The sequence below is a fragment of the Manis javanica genome, chromosome 9, assembly GCF_040802235.1.
Source record: "Manis javanica isolate MJ-LG chromosome 9, MJ_LKY, whole genome shotgun sequence".
Taxonomy (NCBI): domain Eukaryota; kingdom Metazoa; phylum Chordata; class Mammalia; order Pholidota; family Manidae; genus Manis; species Manis javanica.
The window spans coordinates 41998982-42015399 of record NC_133164.1 but is presented as its reverse complement, the minus strand read 5'-3'; positions in this window follow the sequence as shown (position 1 = coordinate 42015399).

The following is a 16418-nucleotide window of genomic DNA, read 5'->3' as shown; positions in this document are numbered from 1 at the left end:
TTTCTATATTTGCTGTCACCAGTGATATTTGATATTACTAATTTAAGTGTTTTGGGGTGCCATGAGCCATGCCTATAGAAGATGATGAACTTAATAAATGTTGTATGTGTTTGTACTATGTCACCCACTAGCTATTTCCTGATCTCTCTCTCTCTCAGGCATCCCTATCCCCTAAGGCACAATGATATTGAAATAAAGCCCATTAATAACTTACAATGGCCTCTAAGTGTTCAAGTGAAAGGAAGAGCTGCATGTCTCTCACTTTAAATCAAAAGCTAGAAATGATTAAGCTTAGTGGGGAAGGCTTGCTGAAACCTGAGATAGACCAAAGGCCTATTGCACCAAACAGTCAAGTTGTAAGTGCAAAAGAAAAATTTTTTGAAGGAAATTGAAAGTGCTACTCCAGTGACACATGAATGAGAAGAAAGCCAAACAGTCTTGTTGCTGATAGGGAAAAGTTTGAGTGGTCTAGGTAGAAGATCAAGCCAGCCACATCATTCACTGAAGCCAGAACCTGATCAAGAGCAAGGGCCCTAACTCTTCAGTTCTATGAGCACTGAGAGAAGTGATGAAGCTCTAGAAGAAAAGTTGGAAATTAGCCATGGCTGATTTATGAGGTTTAAGGAAAGAAGCCATCTCCGTAATATAAAGCTGCAATGTGAAGCAGCAAGTTATCCAGAAGATGTAGTTAAGATAGTTAATGAAGGTGACTACATTAAGCAACAGATTTTCAGTGTAGATGAGATAAATTTCTATTGGAAGGAGATGCCACCTAGGACTTACATTGCTAGAGAGAAGCCAATGCTGGGCTTCAAAACTTCAAAGAGCAGGCAGACTCTCTTGTTAGGAGCTAAGGCAGATGGTGACTTTTAAGTTGAAGCCAATGCTCTTTGACCATTCTGAAAATCCTAGGGCCTTTAAGAAATATGTTCAATTTACTCTGCCTGTGCTTTATACATGGAACAATGAAAACTAGATGATAGCACATCTGTAAAGAACTGAATAATTTAAGTCAACTGTTGGGACCTACTGCTCAGGAAAAAGATCCCTTTCAAAATATTGCTGCTCAATGACAATGCATTTGGTCACCCAAGAGCTCTGGTGGAGATGTGCAATGGGATTCATGTCTACTAACACAACATCCATTCCACAGCGCATGGATCAGGTAGTCATTTTGATTTTTCTAGTCTTATTATTTAAAAAATGCATCTCATAAAAGTATAGCTACCATAGATAGTGATTCCTCTGATAGATTTGGGCAAAGGTAAATTGAAAACCTTCTGTAAAGAATTCACCATTTTAGATGCCATTAAGAACACTTGTGATTTATAGGAAAAGATCAACATTCCCAGGAGTTGGAATATTAACATCCATCCGTCATGCATGACTGTGAGGGATTCAAGACTTTAGTGGATGAAGTAACTACAGATATGTTGAAAATAGAAAGAGAATTAGAAGTAGAAGTAGAGACTGAAGATGGGACAGAATTGCTGCAATCTTATAATTAAAATTTTATGGGTGAGGAGTTGGTTCTTATGAATAAGCAGAGAAAGTGGTTTCTTGAGATATAAGCAACTCCTGGTGAGGATGCCATGAAGACTGTTGAAATGACAACAAAGGATTTCGAATATTACATGAATTTGTTGATAAAGTAGTGGCAGGGTTTGAGAGGATCGACTCCAATTTTGAAAAAACTTTTGTGGGTAAAGTGTTATCAGCAACATTACAAGCTAAAAATTGTTTGTGAAAGGAAGTGTCAGTCTGTAAGGCGAACTTCATTGTTTTCTTATTTTAAGAAATTGCCACAGCCATTCCAACATTCAGCAACCACCACCCTGGTCAGTCAGCAAACATTACATCAAGGCAAGACCTTCCACCAGTGCAAAGAGGACTCACTGGAAGCTCAGATGGTGGATAGCAATTTTTTAACAATAAAGTATATTATAATTAAGACATGTCATTGTTTTCTAAGATATTATACTATCATGTACTTATTAGAGTACAGTATATAATAAACATATCTTTTATATGCACTGGGAAACCAAACCATTCGTAGACTTACTTTATTGTGATATGTGCCTTGTTGCACTGATCCCCACTGCAGTCACTGCCAACAGTATGGTAAGATGCCACAGAGTCACTATTTGCCTTCTCTGTGCTACACTGTCTTCCCCATGATTCCCCTCACACCCTGTGTCCCAATCATAACACCCCTCAGTCCCTTTCTCCCTCCCTCCCCACTCACCCTCCCCACCCCTCCCCTTTAGTAACCACTAGTCCTTTCTTGGAGTCTGTGAGTCTGTTGCTGATTTGTTCCTTCAGTTTTGGTTCATTGTTATACTTCACAAATGAGGGAAATCATTTGATACTTGTCTTTCTCCACCTGGCTTCTTTCACTGAGCATAATATCCTCCAGCTCCATCCATGTTGCTGCAAATGGTCAAATTTATTTATTTCTTATGGCTGAATAGTATTCCATTGTGTATATGTATCGCATCTCATTTAGCCATTCATCTACTGATGGACACTTAGGTTGCTCCCATATCTTGGCTATTGTAAATAGTGCTACAATAAACATAGGGGTGCATATGTCTTTTTGAATTTGAGAAATTATTTTCTTTGGGAAATTCTTAGGAGTGGAATTCCTGGGTCAAATGACATTTCTATTTTTAGTTTTCTGAGAACCTCCATATAGCTTTCCACAATGGTTGAACTAGCTTACATTCCCACCAGCAGTGTAGGCAGATTTCCCTTTCTCCACATCCTCACCAGCATTTAATGTTCTTAGTCTTTTCGATACTGGCCATTCTAATTGGTGTGAGATGATATCTCATTGTGGTTTTTATTTGCATTTCTCTGATGATTAGTGATGTGGAGCATCTTTTCATATGCCTGTTGCTAGATGCCTCAGGCTATTTTTTCACTATTTGCAGATGAGGTACTATATATAGGAAACCCTAATGACTCCATCTAAAAACTATTAGACCTAATAAATGGATTCAGTAAAGTTGTGTGTGACAAAAGCAATATACAGAAATCTGTTGCATTTCTATATGCTAACAACAAACTAGCAGAAAGAGAAATCAAGACAACAGTTACATTTATTGCATCAAAAAGAATAAAATGCCTAGTATTAAACCTAGCCAAGGGGGTAAAAAACCTGTGCTCTGAAAACTATACCACACTGATGAAAGAAATTGAAGAAAACACAAATAAATGGAAATTTATCCCATGCTCATAGATAAGAAGAGTTAATATTGTCAAAATGACCATGTTGCCCAAAGCAATTTATAGAGTTAGTGTAATCTCTCAAAATACCAATGCATTTTTCACACAAATAGAGCAAATAGTCCTAAAATTTATATGGAACCACAAAAGACCCCAAATAGCCAAAACAATATTGAGAAAGAAGAACAAAGCTGGGAGTATCATGTTCCCTGATTTAAAACTATAGTACGAAGCTATAGTGATTAAAACAGTATTGTACTGCCACAAGAACAGACCTATACATCAGTAGAACAAAACAGAGACTGAAAAATAAACTCAACACACATATAGTCAATTAATATGTAATAAAGGAGGCAAGAATATACAATGCAGAAAAGACCTCTTCAATAGCTGGTGTTGGGAAAACTAAAAAGCTACATTTAAGAGAATGAAACTCGATCACTCCCTAATACCATACACAAAAATAAATTTGAAATGGATTAAAGACATGAATGTAAAACATGATATCATAAAATTCTTAGAAGAAAACATAGGCATGAATTTCTTAAACATCATCATGAGTAATTTTTTCTGGATATGTCTATCCAAGCAAGGGAAACAAAATAAAAAATGTACAAGTGGGACAATGTCAAACTAAGAAGGTTCTGTACAGTAAAGGAAAACATCCACAAAATAAAAAAAGCAGCTTTCAGTATCAGTATGGGAGAATATATTTGCAAATAATGCATCTGATATGGGACTTGCATCCAAAATATATAAAGAACTCATATGACTCAATACCAACAAAAACAAATAACTCAATTAAAAAATGGGAAGAAGCCATGAATAAACATTTTTTCAAAGAAGACCAACATTTCCCAAGAAGGCACATGAAAAGATGTTTCACATCACTAGTCAGGGAAATGCAAGTTAAAACCACAAAGAGATATCACCTCACATCAGTCAGAATGGGCACTATCCAAAGAAAGAAATAACAGGTGTTGTTGAGGATGTGGTGAAAAGGGAACCCTCCTACACTGTTGGTGGCAATGTAAATTGGAGCAGCCACTGTGGAAAGCAGTATGGAGGTTCCTCACAAAACTAAAAATAGAAATAATATATGACCCAGTAATTTCACTTTTAGAAATTACACAAAGAAAACAAAATCTCTGATTTGAAAAGATACAGGCAGTTGTATGTTTATTGGCACATTATTTACAATAGCCAAGATATGGAAGCAACCAAAGTGTCCATCAATAGATGAATGGGTAAAGAAGATGTATATACATATAATGGAATATTACTCAGTTGTGAAAAGAAAGAAATCCTGCCATTTGCAACAACATGGATGGAACTAAAGGGTATTATTATTATTCTAAGTGAAATAAACTAGGCAGAGAAAGACAAATACCATATGAATTCAATTTTAAGTAGAATCTGAAAACAAAACTAAATTAAACTAAACTAAATGAGCAAAACAGCAGTAGGTTTGTAGACACTGTAAAGTGACTGGTGGTTACTATGGGGGAGAGATTGGGGTGAGTGGTTGAAACAGGTAAAGGGAATAAAGAGGCACAAAATCTCAACTATAATATAAAATAGTCATGGGGGTTAAAGTACAGCATAGAGAATATAACTAGTAGTTCTGTTATATCTTTTTATGTTGACACTAACTACACTAGTTGTGGTGAACATTAAAAAGAGAAAACAATAAAAGTTATTTTTATGTTTTGGATAACAGTCCTTTATCAGATATGTCTTTTGCTAATATTTTCTTCCATACTGTGTCTTGTATTCTTATACTCTTGACATTGTCTTTCACACAGCAGAAGTTTTAACTTTAATGAAGTCCAACTTACCAATTGTTTTTCTCAGGGATTGCTTCTCTGGTGTTCTATTTAAAAAGTCATTACCATAACCAAGGTCATCTAGGTTTTCTTATATGCTCTCTTTTAGGATTTTATAGTTTTGTATTTTACATGTAAATCTGTGATCCAATTTTAATAACTTTTATGAAGGGTGTAAGGTATGTCTGTATTAATATTTTTGCATGTGGATGTCTAGCTGTTCCAGAACCACTTACTAAAGAGACTGTCTCTGATCCATCATATTACTTTTGCTCCTTCATGAAAACCTAATTGATGTGGGTCAATTCTGGGGCTCTATTCTGTTCCACTGATCTATTTGTCCATTCTTTTACCAGTGTCACATTTGTTTACTAAAGCTACATAATAAGTCTTGAAGTTGGGTAGCATCAGTCCTCTAACTTTGTTCTTATCCTTCAATATCCTATTGGCTCTTCTTGGGCTTTTGCATCTCCATATAAACTTCAGAATCAGTTTTTGATATCCACAAAAGAAGTTGGTGGGATTTTTATTTGGATTGCATTGAATCTGTAGATCAAGTTGGGAAGAACCTACATCTTGATAGTATTGAGTTTACCTATCCATGAATATGGAATATATCTATCTCCACTTATTTAGTTCTTCTTTGATTTTGTTCATAAATTTAATTGTTGATCTTGTACATATTTTGTTAGATATATGCCTATTTCATTTACTTTGGGTGTGAATGCATATGGTATTATGTTTTAGATTTCAAATTTTACTTATTCATTGCTGGTATATAGTAAAGAAATTAAGTTTTTTATATTAACCTGGTATCCTGCAGCTTTGCTATATTTGCTTATTAGTTTCAATAAGAAAATTTAATTTTTCTAAAACTTAGCATATTCCACAAAGGAGTAAATCCAGATATGCAGTAAACATCTGAAAAGATGCTTGCCTTCAAAATTTGTTATGTAACTTGGAATTAAAACCACAGATATATACCATTTCACACACACTAGAATGGTAAATGGAAAAAATATACCAAATATTGGCAAGAATGAGGAATGACTTGAAATTTCATATGTTGGGGATGAAAATGTTCCTCTACCATTAAAGGTTCTTCTAGTTGGTCTAGGAATCAAATTTATATGAAACAGATTAACAGGAGAAAATAAAATATAATTATATACCAATCAAGATTCACACAACAGAATATTCCAGACAGTCAAAGAAAATGTATGTATGTCATCCTGAACTGAAGGTTAGTGGGGTGGGTCATGGGACTCCAAAAGGAAGGAAAACAATTCATAGAGAAATGAAAAAGTAAATGTTTCATAAACAAATGTTTTCTGTGACTTTGAAACAATGGGACACAGAGAAATTTTAACCAGTGGTCTTCACTAAATTCCTCCCTAACTGCAACCTAAGTCACATTATAACGTAGTTGTCTGTGGTGAGAGCTCTTCCTGGAGGAGATCCTCTATCTAAATTTCTTTAGTTAGGGGGACAGTTACAGTTTCTCCCTGAGTCCTTTGGGCCTAGGTTGTTTTCAGCTGGACATAATCTGCATGCCAGAGAGGCACATCTCAGGGTGTTCTGCCCCTGGCCCCTACAGTGGTGACAACTACTTTGAAAAACCTTTGTTAGTACCTTCTAAATGTGAACATACACATACATTATGACCCATTAATTCCATTTTTAGTTATTTTTCAAAGATACCTATATAAATTTGCATCAAAAGACATAGAAATTAACGTTCACAGTAGATGTACAAATAAGGGCTCAAACTATAACAATGTCCTTCCCCAATAAAAATGATCTTCAACTGTTGAATTAATTGAAACTAATATACAACAATAAAATTCAAAATGAGAATTGCCTTTTTTCCATGAGATAGGTGGTGACTGGAAAACAGCTTGAGGGGCTTTGGGGGACTATAATGATCCATGATCCAATCTGAGTTTTGGTTACACATCTGTGTCCACTCTGAAAAGACAGTGAACTGCACATCCATGATTTATACAGTTGTCTCTTTGGCATAGGACACTATAAAAGGAATGTTTTCTTGAAAACAAAAAAAGAAGAACATCTGATTTAAATGTAAAGGATAGACCTTAAGACAGGATTCTGAACTCTAGATGGAGGTTGGGGATCCTAAGTGCATAGACAGGCACTGAAGCCTTGGGAGAAAATAAAATACTCAAGGAGAATATGTAGAATGAAGAGATAAAAGCCAGAGCTCAGATAAAATAGACTTCAAAGAGCAAAAGATAAAGCCAGCATGAAGAGTAAGAATTGGTCAGATTTAAGAAAAAACAAGGACTGTGTTAGTAACATGTAAACCAGAGAAGGAGAGTTATGAACAGTATCAAATGTGCAAAGATGTGCAGTTATTTAGATAATTAATTATTTTAATTGAACTATAAATATGTCACCAGTGACCTTCATGATAGGAATCTCACTTTATATTAGGTATGAAAGCCTTATTTCCACAAATTGAGGTATGTTTGGAGACAGTAGACCTAATAACTATAGATGAATTCACAATATTTGTCCCCAAAAGGAATATTAGAGATACAACAGTACCAAAAGGGGTTATAGCATTTTCTAGGAATGAATGAATAACTGTTTATAGTAGCTGTATAATATTGAGCAAATCACTTAACTTCTCTGAGGTTTAAAATCCTTATTAGCCAAAAAGTGTAATAAAACCTAAGTAAGATTATGAAATCTATGTGAAAATTGTAATTTTATAAACAATTAGCAAATGCCACCTAAATGGTACATTAAATAAGAGGAAATAGAATATGATAGAACTATAATTTTTCACAGAGCATTTTTTCAGGTGTAAGAGTAAATTTGAAAACAACTATATTTGAGTAGTTTATGATGAACTATATAATTTTGAGTTCCATTCAACTTGTGCTCTTTTTCTTTTACTATTTACATCTGCAATTAGAACAAATGTATATCATTTAAAAAGTAGCATAATGTCAAATGGTAGTAGAACTGTAAATTAAGGGCAGTGATGTTAGAATTATGTTAAGGAGTCAAGGAATTAAACTAATGATGCTATTAGTGGTTATTAGCTATTATTGGTGCTATTATAAAGAGCTCTCTAGAGGAAGCCTAAGACAATATTACAGTAGGAGTACCCTGAGCTAAGAAAACACAGACAGTACTACTTTAAATATCAACAATCAACTTTGTGGTTTGTTTCTCCGATTTTGAGAAAGAGAATAAACTGCATAATAAATTCTTTGTTCATTACGCAGCTGAGATTAATGGACAGTCTGCATTGATTTCTTCAAAAGAAAATATAATATAATCACCAATACTAATCCCTTTTGGCCTTTACCTTAATCATATTTTTTAGTTACATTGAATTTCTTGACCATAGATTTTTACTCCCAGTGCAGAAGCGTACGTAATCCCTGATATGAGATATATAAGGATATGTATATAGTTTATACATATAGTGTACATATACATCCATGTAGATATGGATATATACACTGTAGTCTATATAAACATTGTATTCTTCTCCAGTAGTCAGTCCAGTGTCTTCAGATTCTGCTTCCTTCTCTATTTTATGGTTCTGTATAACGCTGATGAATTAGTGGTGACTGAAGCAACGAAGTATAACAAGAATAACCAAAGGTAATAGATTTTATAATATGTCTCTGAAAATTGAGGAACTTTAATCTAAAAATCAAATCTCTTCACTTTGGACATTAGCTTTTTATCATAGTAATATGGGCTATTGGTCATTTTGAATTAATGGGACTTGGTGAAAAATGTGCTTCTTTTCCAAAACCTCAGTAGAGAGCTCATGATGAATTGATAAATGTTGGCATGGTAGTAAAGTGGCTTTATTTCTCAGTAATGATATTATCTGCTTCAGTTTTACTGATAAATTTGGTGCACATGTATTCTAAAATCACTAGAGGAAGTTGCTTATCAAAGGGAGCATGTAATTATTTAGAAGAGGACCTTATATAGACACAGTTTCCCAAATATGAGATAACAGTTATTGTTCATTATTGTGTTTTGTGTGGCTATCTTGGAAATGCCCTTCATTGTCAGTAAGAGCTATACACCATGGAGCTCAGTTGCAGTCATAAAGTCTGATAGAAGTGGCACCAGCCTGCAAAGAGGAACAAAAACCAAGTACAAGATCATGTTATTTTCAGAGCCAGTCACTGCAGTGCCAATAAATACAGTAGTGTTAGATTTAAAACTATATAAAATAGTATGGCATATCATGTGATATCACAGGCCCATACTTAGTTCCATTTATATGATTTTTATTTTCTCTGGCAAATGGTATTTTCCTTAATCTCCAAAATGGTTTAAGACACTGAAATATATGTAAATCTATATTTATCTTTTAAATATAGTGTATTAAATGCTTATAACTTAATATTTCTTTTGGAAGAGTTACTTTAATGAAGAAGGAACTTAACAAAATGGGCCTAAGAAAGAAAGGTATGATGTTGGTTTAGGAACTTCTGCTAATAATCAAAATAATCTATTTTGGTTAGAAATGGAACTTTCCCATCATGTAGGATTCCTCACTACTTTTCTGGTACATCTATAATCCAGTGTAATAGTTACTCAAATATTATCGCTGATTGTTTTTTTCTAAGTTGAAAGTATTGTTAATGGCTAAATTGTGTCCCCCTAGAAATTCCTATGTTAAGGTTCTAATCCCCAGTACCTCAGATATGACTATATAGTTGACCCCTGAACAATGTAGGGGTTAGGGGGACTGACCCACCCATAGTCAAAAATCTGCATATAACTTTTGACTCCTCAAAAACTTAACTGCTAATAGCCTACTATTGACTGGAAGCCTTACCAATAACATAAAAACTCAATGAACACATATTTTGTATGTTATATATATTATATACTATATTCTTACAAAAAAAGTAAGGTTGAGAAAAGAAAATATTTTTTTCAAATTGTTGCAAATCTCCACGAATTTTTCCAGTATACTTATTAAAATTAAATCTGCCTTAAGTGGACCCATACGATTCAAGTCCATATTGCTCACAGGGTCAACTGTACTTGGAGATGGATCTTTAAAGAGGCAATTAGATTAAAATGACATCATTAAGGTGGTCCCTAATCCAATATGACTGGTGTTCTTATAAGAAGAGAAAATTTGGGCACCCATAGAAGACAATGTGAAGTCAAATGGAAAAAATAGGTATCTATAATGCTAAGGAGAAAGGCATGTTAACAGATCCTACCCTCATGACCCTCAGAAGAAAGCAACTTTGCTAACACCTTGATCTTGGGCTTCTAGCCTTCAGAACAGTGATCAAATAAATTTCTGTTGCTTAAACTACTCAGTGCTACTTTGTTACAGCTATTATAGCTATCAGCTGCAGTAACAGATACTGCATAGACCTTTCCAAAATATTTATTAAAAGGAAATTGCAGTTATAATTCAAAACATGAATCTGAATCTGTGAATTCAATTGCCCCCTTCAGGACAAATTAATTAAAATAATAAAAAATGCAAAATGTAAAAATACCCTATATCCATTCTGGATAATAGAAAATGTCACTATAGATATTCCAACAATATTAAAAATAATTCTCTGATACATAGTTCAAGAGAGAACAATCTGCTGGAAAGGCCAACCAAACCACAGTTCTTGACTAACGGAAATGTCTAGCTGGCTGGGAATTGAACACTCAGGAGAATGAAACTAAAATCTAAGCAGAAATCTCTGGGGCTCAGTATAAATGCAAGTCATGAGTCAGTTGGCTAAGCAGGCATGGGAGATGCATTTTTTTTAAATCGTACCTTATTTTAACAGATTTAATGAATACAATTGACATACCATAATATTCAGCTGTTTTTTTGGTACACTTCCACACTTTTTAGTAAATTTAAAGAGTTGAACAAACATCATATAATCAAGATTTAGAACATTTCTATCAATCCTAAAAGATCTCTTGCAATATATTAAGTTTGACTTTACAAACAACTTTGGAAGACGCAGTGGGTTCCAGAATTGAGAGGGTCAGACTGGGTATTTGTTCTCACAGGCTACTTGGTGGTCTCCCATACCTTACACTTCCCCTGTAGTTAGGAACACTGCTGTTATCTTATTTTCATGAAGAGAGATATATAGAATACTTTTTAGTTGCATTTCTTTTTCCTTTCCATGATTTTTGTTTTTTTTTAAGGAAGCTGCCATGGCTGTCAATTACAAGGTCTTGTTTTCATATAAAACACACATGCCACAGCTCAATCTTAGTACCCATTCTCTTGGATGGGGTCACTGTCCCAGAATGGGCATTTGCCAAAATAAAGACTAATTTGAATCCTTTAGAAAGGACTGGAAACCTGTCTACCAGCAAATCTTTTGTATCCAAGAAAAAGCCTTGTTAAAAATAAAGTCAACATATAGGATAACAAAGCAGACCATCAGCAAGATGCAGAATTCCTTGCCTAAAGCAAGTCAATTTCTTAAAATTCCCAGGAATTCGGGTCAATAAATAACTCCCTCTTCATTCCATCAATTTATGCCACAAATTTACACCACCTATGCATTCTGGGACATCCTAACCAGAGAAATTACTATATAAATTAGTCCAGGGTATCTGGCAGAAGCAAGAATAAATCTCTTTGAGAGGTTGTATGCTCAACCCAGGATGCAGACACGACACAGATGAACTTGGGCATATGAACTCACTAGCAAAGTGATAAATTTCAGGATAGAAGCAATCTTGAATGCCAGTCAAGGGCAACAACGAACCACAGACTTAAAATACTCCAGGTCTGTGGTTACAGAGATGTGAGATTGGCAATATAAAATAAGCATTTTTAAATAAATTAAAATACAAGACTCTTAGAAATGACAGTCCTCCTTTCTCATCCTCATCTGAAGGCTTCTATATCACAAGAAGTTAGGCTTGTTCAGAGACCATCCTTAACTAAAAGGGAGCCTGTATATAGTTCAGGAAAGAAAACACATTTTTCTCTAATGAGAATATGGGCACCATTTATCCCTAGGTAGCATGAAGTGCCTTGATAATTACAGGATTACTTTATTTTTTTATTACTATCTTTAATATAGCCCAGAGCATAGTAATATTTCTATATGATAGATGGGCTTAACTGTATAGCTCATGGAGTTAAAATTATTAATTTGCTTGTGGCGCATATACAAGAAACTTGGCCGGAGCTTCTACCCTGATCTCTATCCTGGGATCCAGGTGTCATACAATAGGATTTCTGTTCTTGGATATGCGGTATGCAGACAGCATTACTGAAGTCTGAGTAAAATACTCCAGCTGATATAAAGGAGAAAGAAATATATTTTATAATAGAGGGGAGAGATGGTGGTAAAGTGAGGTTATATACAAAGTAGAAGGTTAAGAAAAGAGTTCTTTTTTTTTTCCTGTGAGTTGTGAGGAGCACTCTCTCCATTTACAATTTTTTAAGTGTGGTGTTGCTAGGATGTGTCCATCACTGTGAGTCCTCCAAAAATTTCAAAAACAATCCAAAATTGCTGTGCCCTTGTATATTGACTTATGTTAAATACTCATATTTTATAGAATAGTTTTCCTTTTAAGTCAGGGTTTACATGAGTCAAAACAGAGTCAGGCCATAAGGTAGAGGGCAGTAGCTGATATAGATGTTAAGACAAACCACAAAGAAGAAACTGCACTTGAAAACAAACACATTGATTAAAATAAAAATGAAATTACATACTAACAATTTAGTCAATTTTATCCATAGGACTGTCAGTTCTGATGGCATTAGATGTTCCTTTTTATTTGGAAACTGAATTGCAATATGTATTATTAATTTTGGTATATTCATATGCATCTTCCAGTAATCCCATTTCTGCTAATCTACTTGGAAGATATAATATTAAATATAAAGGGAAATTACATCATCTCACAAAACTTTCATTTATTTTTATTATGAGTTGTACAATAAAAAGAGGCAAATTAAACTATTAAAAAGAATTAAATAAGAATTTATGAGTTAGAATAGAAACAAAAAGTTCTCAATAACATCCCAATTGCATTTTTTATTCTACTCAATAGTATGAATTAAAAGAAAAAGTTGGGCTTATTTTGTTCATCAATTTTTTATGAGCACAGTTATTACAGAAGCATACTGAAAGGGCCAGTCTTAAAAACTTAAAATGAAGATTTTTATATATAGTGAAAGATGCTAATAATCAAACTACTAATAAATAAATAAATAATAACTATCCTTGAATATAGACTGCTAATAGTTAGGCTAACTTCCTTTTTTTCTCTGAGTCCTGAGTGTGTTTTTGGATTTGGTAGTCCATGGTTTTGACAATATGTAAGAAATGCATTCACGATTTTTAAAAAATCTGAAGAACTGAACAATTTAAAGATATTTGTTCTGAATGATTGCTTAGTCACTGTAAACAATTTTATTTCCTTTGAATAAGTTTATTAATTAGTAAGCATTTATGATTTCTTAACAGAAATTTTAACTTATTCAAAATCACCTGATGTGTATTCTTCATTAGGTTTATTAACTCTCTGTGCCTTACTTTCCAAATTTTTAAGTTTCATACAAAATATATGTTGCATTTTTCTGAAATTATATGTATGGTAGTAAGTAGGTGATTTGTCAAAAATAAATGCTATAAAGAGCTATTACTGTGCTTGCCATACCTTAAAACCTCATCAAAGGCTGGTAACTCAGTGTTTTCTATGGGATTAAATGAGATAAAATATGTAAAGCACCATATATAATGTATGGCATAGGATGACTGAAGTAGTAATTTTATTATCATAATTAAGAAGGATTTAAAAATGAGAAGTATAATAATGTGATACTAGGTTGCATTTTAACCTCAATTTACTGAAAGTGCAGAGAACGTGTAAATACTTTTCATACTCATCTTAAGAATGTTTGGCATAATGTGTATTCTTTAGAAGGAAATAGTATAATGCTGACCTACAGGCATCTCATATATAATGCAGAAAATAATCTAGGCCCTTCCAGCCAGTGTCCTTGGAGCCAAGATTAATCATGGAATTGTCCCGATTACACCTATTTGACTATGTGAATTAAAAAAAATCTTCATATTGAACAAAACCTTTAATTTTAGGACTAAAACAAATAAAAGAGATTACTGCTCTAAACCCAAGCTTTACTGTCTAATAGAATTTAAATGACTTGCTAAAGTCAAACAGAACATTTTTGAGATAAGAGGGAGTTCAGTATTTCAGTCAATAATGGAAAAAGACCTGTTAACTTTAGCCGAAAACTTGTTCTTGACATATGGCAAACCACAGAAAAAATTTGGAGATGAGGTGGAGCAACTGGAATAAGGTCTTTTTCAAAAATATTTGCCTTGTGGTGTAGCAGTCAATGGGAGCACGTGAAAAAAATAAAATGGTGTGGTTGCAATTATCTAGTAAAAAAAATAATTTTTTATTTAATATAAATACTTAGTAGAATTCAATATTTGCATAATTGATCTTTATTAAATTGTACTATCATTAACATTTCTGTAGCATTTGCTAAAGATATATTTTTCATTCTTTAGAAGTCCAGAATTTACAATTCACCTGAACATCTAAAAATTGATAATCTATAATTATTAGGTCACTTACTGAGATGCTTAAAAAAATGGAGTTAATCTTGTGTGAAAAACTAATATTTTTCCATTTTCAATCATGAGAACATTAAAAGAGCTCATGTAATTTATTGTTATATGCCAGACAGTGGGGTAAACGTAATCAGGTTTTGTCTCATTTAGTCATCCACAGTCTTATGAGTGTGGTACTAGTAGGTTTGTTTACCTATAAACTGCTAAGCAATCAGCATCCCTGGAATCACACAGCTACTGCTAGGATGCAGAACTATGAGTATTTGTCCAACACCTACCAACTTCATTATACTGCCCTTCTTTATAGTATTTATAAATGTATGAACAATGTTATTTGTATTTTCTCTAATAATACTGAGTATGCATTCAAGACTTTAAATTCCAATGAACTTACCAGATCATATTTCCCAAATCAAAAAATAGGAGTTATATAAACTGACCATGGCTAAAGATGTTTGAGCTCAAGAGGAACTAAATTTATAAATAACCAGATGCAGATCTTGGCCACCCTGATAGTTTTGTTCAATGATGTGGGCTAGAATTCTACTACAGTGATGTGCTATTATCCGTTAGTTCATTCACCAGAATCATATAATATAAATCATCTGTTGTTTCTTTCTTTTTTTTGGGGGTGGTATCTCTCCTATTTATTGATCAAATGGTTGTTAACAACAATAAAATTCTGTATAGGGGAGTCAATGCTCAATGCACAATCATTAATCCACCCCAAGCCTAATTCTCATCAGTCTCCAATCTTCTGAAGCATAACGAACAAGTTCTTACATGGAGAACAAATTCTTACATAGTGAATAAGTTACATGGTGAACAGTACAAGGGCAGTCATCACAGAAACTTTCAGTTTTGATCATGCATTATGAACTATAAACAATCAGTTCAAATATGAATATTCATTTGATTTTTATACTTGATTTATATGTGGATCCCACATTTCTCTCTTTATTATTATTATTTTTAATAAAATGCTCAAGTGGTAGGTAGATGCAAGATAAAGGTAGGAAACATAATTTAGTGTTGTAGGAGAGCAAATGTAGATGATCAGGTGTGTGCCTGTAGACTACGTGTTAATCCAAGCTAGACAAGGGCAATAAAACATCCACAGATGCAGCAGATTTCTCTGAGAACAGGGGGGGAGAGGTTCTAAGCCGCACCTCTGTTGATCCCCGATTTCTCACCTGATGGCCCCCCTGTGACTGTGCCTGTCTTAGGTTGTTCCTCCCTTGAGGAATCTTACCCATCTCTGGGTAACCAGCCATCCTCCGGGGCCATACAGGGAAATATAAAGTTGGTAAGTGAGAGAGAAGCCTTATTGTTTGAAAAGGTTAGTTTTTTACTTCTTTGCATATTTATGCCCTATGGCTTCTATGCCCAGCATTTGTCTTGAGGTATCTTTACCACGTGGAAGAATTATGATACACGGTAAATCGATATGAGGCACGAATTCTATTTAAGGGTTGTAATTAGCAAGGAAGAAGAAAAGCTAAAGAAGTAGCAGGCAGAAGAAAACATGGGAGAATTGATTATTTCTTTGACATATCTTCTTGTAGAGTAACTTCAGCATGTATAGGTTTTAAACTACTAATTAAATTGCGCACACACATTAACATAATAGGAGTACAGTTACATAATCAAAGCATTTACATAACCAAAGCATACCTATAATTACCAGCCATCTCCAGTGAAACCAAGGAAATCACTTAGGCACCTTAGGCATTTGTGAAAAATTATCTAT